Source organism: Peromyscus californicus, unplaced genomic scaffold, assembly GCF_007827085.1.
Source record: "Peromyscus californicus insignis strain IS unplaced genomic scaffold, ASM782708v3 Scaffold_6__1_contigs__length_162567912, whole genome shotgun sequence".
Lineage (NCBI taxonomy): Eukaryota > Metazoa > Chordata > Mammalia > Rodentia > Cricetidae > Peromyscus > Peromyscus californicus.
In genome coordinates this window covers 158,391,120-158,397,109 of record NW_026294584.1, presented here as the reverse complement: position 1 = coordinate 158,397,109, position 5,990 = coordinate 158,391,120, and positions in this window count along the sequence as shown.

The window sequence follows — 5,990 nt, the reverse complement described above, 5'->3', positions numbered from 1 at the left end:
CAGTCAGCTCTGCTCATCCATTGGTGAAGGCACAAAGGAGTTCACAGTGAGGGTATGTGGCTGAGGCTCAGCGTATCATCATGGTGAACCAGGAAGGACAGGGCAGGACTGGCACCAGGGGCCAGGGTGACCTTCAAAGGCCTACTCCTAATGACCCACTGCCTCCAGTTCTACTCTGTCTACTCTGTCTTCTAAAGGTTCCAGAGCCTCCCAAAATAGCACCACCTGCTGGGGAATCAAACATTCAACCACATGGAACACAGATTCAAACCATCACTGGCTCTGCCTTCCGGATCAGGTGTTGCTTAACAGACTACACAGAGGCATCGCTGCCATCATCAGATGCTGGGGGGCCGGCTGCTTTGGCAAGCTTGCTAGTCGGCCAGCCAGAATTACAGGAGTCAGGCTGGAGGCCACGTGCAAGGAGAATCTAAGAAGCCACCCACAGAGGCATCATTCTTCAGGCCTCCTCCTCAAAAAAATAAAATTTAAAAAGCCCACTCCATGCTCAGGCGGGACAGCCTCCAGGCCTGGAATTGCTGAAGCTTCAGTTCACAGATGTGTCACTGTGTCCCCGGGCTCTGTCGGTGTGCTGCCGGCGGGCCTGTCTACAACAGGCTGTCCCAGTGAGAGACTGTGGACACTTCAAAATGAGTTTCTATGGTGGGGTGGGGGAGGAGGAGGGGGAGGGGGACACGGGTTCTTTGTAAGAAACTGGACAAGAAGTTAGGAACTAAAATTTCAGAGATTAAGCACGTGTTCATGGCACATTCTCTCTCCCCCCAGTTGGATTATTCTAACAAATTTTAAATACTCTTTCCTACCTACTATTCTGCTGAGCGTAATTCCGAGTCATTAATCCATCCTTGCCATTTTGTTTTTCCTCAAGGCTACACAGCATTTTACCATATATACATACCACGGTTTGCAGAATAATGGCTACCCATTCACCACTTAGACCATTTCAATTTTCATTATTGGGGTCGCCCCAGGTGAGCATGATTGCATATAAACATCAGCATGCCACTGATGGTTTTCTAAGGGTAAAAATCATACAAATGAAATCATGTGATCAAGCTATACTGATATTTTTAAGACTTTAAATTTTGGTAAGCTGTACTGCAACCCAAAGAATATGAAATTGGCTCTTTTCCAAAGGTGGTTTAGAGTTAAGGCTGCTCAGGGGGCCTGTCCTAGGATCCCTCAGTCACTGGTAGAGCTAATCTGTGCCCCCAGAAACTCCAAGGGCAGCATGTGCAGAAGCTAGCCCTTGCACCCCGGCCCTTCCGGGCTGTGTTTACTCAGTTCTATAGCCGGGCTAGCTGGAGCATGTGGTGGTCAGGTGATGTGCGTGGGTCTTGTAGTCAGCGGTGACTCAGCCAAACCCACTCCAGCTCCTGAACCTTGCTGGAATCACAAGGCTGAGAGCCCTCACTTCCCCGAGGCCCAATATTCCCCGTAATTAGAAGAGGCTGATTACACTTGAATGTGTGGATATGAAGGATTTGCTACGCGTGGTTTAACCTCGTGACTCTAACTGTGCCGCTCAGTGCTCTGCCTTCTTTTTCTTTGCTGGAACTGATCAGAGGACCTGTGCTCAAATGCAAGCCTGTGTGCTCTGAGAGCTTCCTGAATGGCAGACTTTGCAGAGAAGCTTTGGGGCGCGTGTGTCCAGGTGTCCATCTGAAACACTAAGACTCAGAGACAGAACTCCCAGCTGGACCTGTGCACAAGTTTTAGTGCATGTGATTCATTACCACTCTTGCATGCCGAGCCCAGTGAGGCCCAGAACATCCTGGCCGGTGTAAGCAGTCCTGGAGAAGGAGGACTGACCACCCTTAGGGCTTCTTGTTCACTTCATCTATAATGAGGTGAGCCTGAATTACATGACCTTGGTCCAGCCAATGTGAGGAGACTGGCATAGGATCAAGGGTAGCTAATTCCAAAGGGGCTGTGTTTCCCTAGTTTCGTGGCCCTCAGAGGTTCTCTGGGTCAAAGTCCTTTGTGGGCACTGTGCTTTTATTACGGTTTGGATGTGAAATGCCCTCACAGCTGCATGTGTTTGAACACTTGGTCCCCAGCTGGTGATGTTATTTGGGGAGCTTGTGGGGACTTTGAGATGTTAAGTCTCACTGGAGGAAGGAGAGCACAAGGATCGAGCCTTTGAAAGTTGTAGCCTGACTGTATCCAGTCCTGTTCTCTATTCCTGGTCCACCATAACGTGGGAAGCCTCCGCCTTGTGCTCTGTGCCGTGAACTCCTCCATGCCTCCTCCACGGTGACCGACAGAAGCCTGCTGAAGCCACAAGCCATAAATCTTTCTCACGTCTGTAAGGTTTCTGTGGTGGTCATGGCCCTTAAGGTTTACAGCCAGGCCTTGCTTCCTACTCTGTCTCGGCTTCCTGATCCACCCAGATATGAGCAAGCAGCTGCATACATCTGCTGTCACAGCCACAAGCACCTCCCATTGCTGTGGTCACACCCTCCAACCCTGAGTCAAAATGAATGCCTCCTTCCTTCAGTCACTTCTTGTCGGGTATTTCGTCACAGTGTTGAGGAGAGTAACGCAAACAGCTTTGTTCTGATACTTGTCTGGCCACTGACCATGGGAATTCGAGACCAGTGTCCCCTTAGGGCCCAAGGGGACTTCACATACTTAAGAGGAAGTAGAAGAGCACCCGTGTATCCTCTCAGAACTGAGGTGACTCCTGAGTCTCTCTCTAGGATGGCATGTCAGTTATATCTGTCAGGCATTCTCAGATAAGCTACAAACTAAACCACATTATCACCCTAGGGGATGAGACACGAGTGCAGAATGCCAGCCTTTACTAGCCTGTGAAAACACACACAAAACCTGGTGAAACGCACTGGGGTGGGGTGGGGCAGGAATTCTGCCCAGTGCTTAATTTAAGAGAAAACTTCTGGTTTTAGCTGAAGGATGTTAGAGGAACTTGATTGGAGGTAGCACTGGAACAGGAAGGAAGTCAGAGTGAGGGGCTGGGTGGTAGGGGATGGCATAGCATCGGCTTCTGTGAGGACCTTGACAGTTTTGCTGGACTCAGAGGAAAGCAAAGATGACAGCCATTTGTCCTGAGACTCAGCTCTGCAGACACCCTGAAGGTCGGTGGACTTGAGACAGGTGTGTGTAAGGACACTCTGAAGGTCGGTGGACTTGAGACAGGTATGTGTAAGGACACTCTGAAGGTCAGTGGACTTGAGACAGGTGTGTGTAAGGACACTCTGAAGGTCGGTGGACTTGAGACAGGTGTGTGTAAGGATACTCTGAAGGTCAGTGGACTTGAGACAGGTGTGTGTAAGGACACTCTGAAGGTCGGTGGACTTGAGAGCAGGTGTGTGTAAGGACACTCTGAAGGTCGGTGGACTTGAGACAGGTGTGTGTAAGGACACTCTGAAGGTCGGTGGACTTGAGACAGGTGTGTGTAAGGACACTCTGAAGGTTGGTGGACTTGAGACAGGTATGTGTAAGGACACTCTGAAGGTCGGTGGACTTGAGAGCAGGTGTGTGTAAGGACACTCTGAAGGTCGGTGGACTTGAGACAGGTGTGTGTAAGGACACTCTGAAGGTTGGTGGACTTGAGAGCAGTGTGCAGATAACACTGTCAGACATGTTGAGTGACTCATGACCAGTCCTGTCATCAGGGAGAGGATTAAGGATTCTTGGGAGAACGTGATGAATAAAAGACACTGGGAAGGAGGAAAGAGGGACTGGACTATGAGTTCCCCTGGGAGAACTTTGGGGACAAAGATAAACTCTTGGGTTGGAAGAATTTACAAGTGAATGGAGGGAGATTAGGGCAGACCAAGACCAGGCTGTAAATTCATGTGTTGAGCCATCCTTGTATTCCCCTCCATAGTCACAGTGTATGATCTTTGGCGTGCCGTTATGAGGATTTTATGTCTATGTTCATTAAGAATGTTAGCCTTTAGTCTTTCTTATATTGGCTTCATGCAGCATGGACATCAGGATGGTGCTGACCTCATACAAGGAGTTTGAAGTGTTCCCTTCTCATCCATTTTTAGGGGAGACTTTGAGAAGTGTTGTCACCTGCTGTTCAAGTGTGTGGTAGAATAATGCCGCATGCTCGGGGCTTTCACTTGTCAGGAGGTTTCTGATGACTGGTTGACTGGTAAGAGGCATGCTGGGGGTCTCTAGTTCTTCAGGCTGTAGTCTGGGTAGGTTATGTCTCTAGGAATTTATGCATTCTGAGTTTTCCAGTTTGCTGGGTACTGTTCACAGTAATCACATCACCTGTGTTATTTCTATGGCATCGTTGACTATTTCCTCTTTCATTTCTTTTTTTCTTAGCTCATTAGTTATTAATAAACCGGTTTATCATTTATGAAGAATCTATTTGCTGGGCCAGAGAGATGGTTCACAAGTCAGTATGTGCTACTCTCACCAAAGATCTGGGTATGGTTCCCTGCACCCATGTTAGGAAGCTCACAAATGCTGTAACCCCAGCGACAGAGCAGCTTATGCCCTCTTCTGGCTCCTGAGAGAAACATACATATTCATGAAATAATCTTTAAAAAATTGTAGACTTATTTATTTTTTATTTTATGTGCATGAGTGGTTTGCATGCATTTGTGTATGCATGCCATGTGTGTTGTTGGTGCCCAAGAAGGTCAGAGGAGGGCATCTCATTTCCTAAAACTGGAGTTATGGATGGTTGTGAACCACCACACAGGTGCTAAGAACTTAACCCAGGCCAACTCAGCTTTGTTTGTTTTCTGTTCTCTGTGCTTCTCTGCGTGTTTGCTTTTCTTTCCATCTGCTGACACTGGACTTCATTGCTTCTTTTCTGGTTCTTGAGGTAATTGAGTATCTAAGACTCTGCCAACTGCTTTCCAAAGTTGCTGTACCATTTTGATCTGACAAGAGGACCATTCCATTTTGTTCTGCAATTTCACCCAAAACAGGAATTTCTAGTCCTTTCATTTGTTGCAATTCCAACGTGTAGGAGACATTGTTATGGCTCTAGCTTCCATTTTCCCCTGCAATAATGAGGTTGAACATCTTAGTGGCCATGTACAACTCTTCTTGTGTGCATTTTGCTTTTATTTGTGGCTTTTTGTTCATGGCTGAGCTTTGACGTTTTTTCACACTCAAGAGATGATGATACATCATGTTTTCAGTTTTCCCTAATGTCATTCACTTTTGGGTTTTGTCTTTGAAGAGAAAATGCTTTTAATTTTATAAAATTTAATTTATATATTTTTGTCTTACAGTAAACAAAATTAGTATTTGTGTGCAAGTGGGTCACATAGATGTCTATTTGTTGTTAAGACTCTACATAGCTTTGAGTTTACAGTTGTTCATGTTACAAACAGCAAACAGCAGAGAACAAAGACAAACACAAGTCCTAATCACAAAACAGCTGATTGGTTTGCTTCATTTTGTCTGTTCAAGATGGGAAATGTTTAGCCCAGGCTGGCCTAGAACTCACCATGGTATAGCCTGGGATATCTTTAAACTCATAGCAATCCTCTTGCCACAGACCCCCGAGTGTGTGCTTATTAGAATGATAGGCATGTGCTCCCATACCAGCTAAAATAGGTCTTCTTAAGCCAATAGCTCTAGGTTCAGTGAAGTGTTGGAGTACCCAGTAATCATGCATCAGAGCAGAGTATGGTGGGATCCAACCCACACTCTGAATGTGTGTGGTTCTGCATATGCAGTCTGGATTTGGGATGTGTGGATATTCTACAAGTGTCTCTGCCAATATATTTCTCCTACCTGCTGGCTCCTTGACAGAATGAAACCAGGCTCTCAATCTGCTCCAGAGTGCTGCCCCCACACAGTCAGGCTGTAGGCTGATAAGGTTTTGAAAGAGTAAATAATTTTTGTTAATATGACTTGGAGGCATAATTGAGTCTCATTTTCAGAAACATGCAAAAGATGGGTCCTCTAATTCATTTATGTTGGAAAAATGAAAAGCACAGTGTTCACATGGCCTCGCAAATGTACAG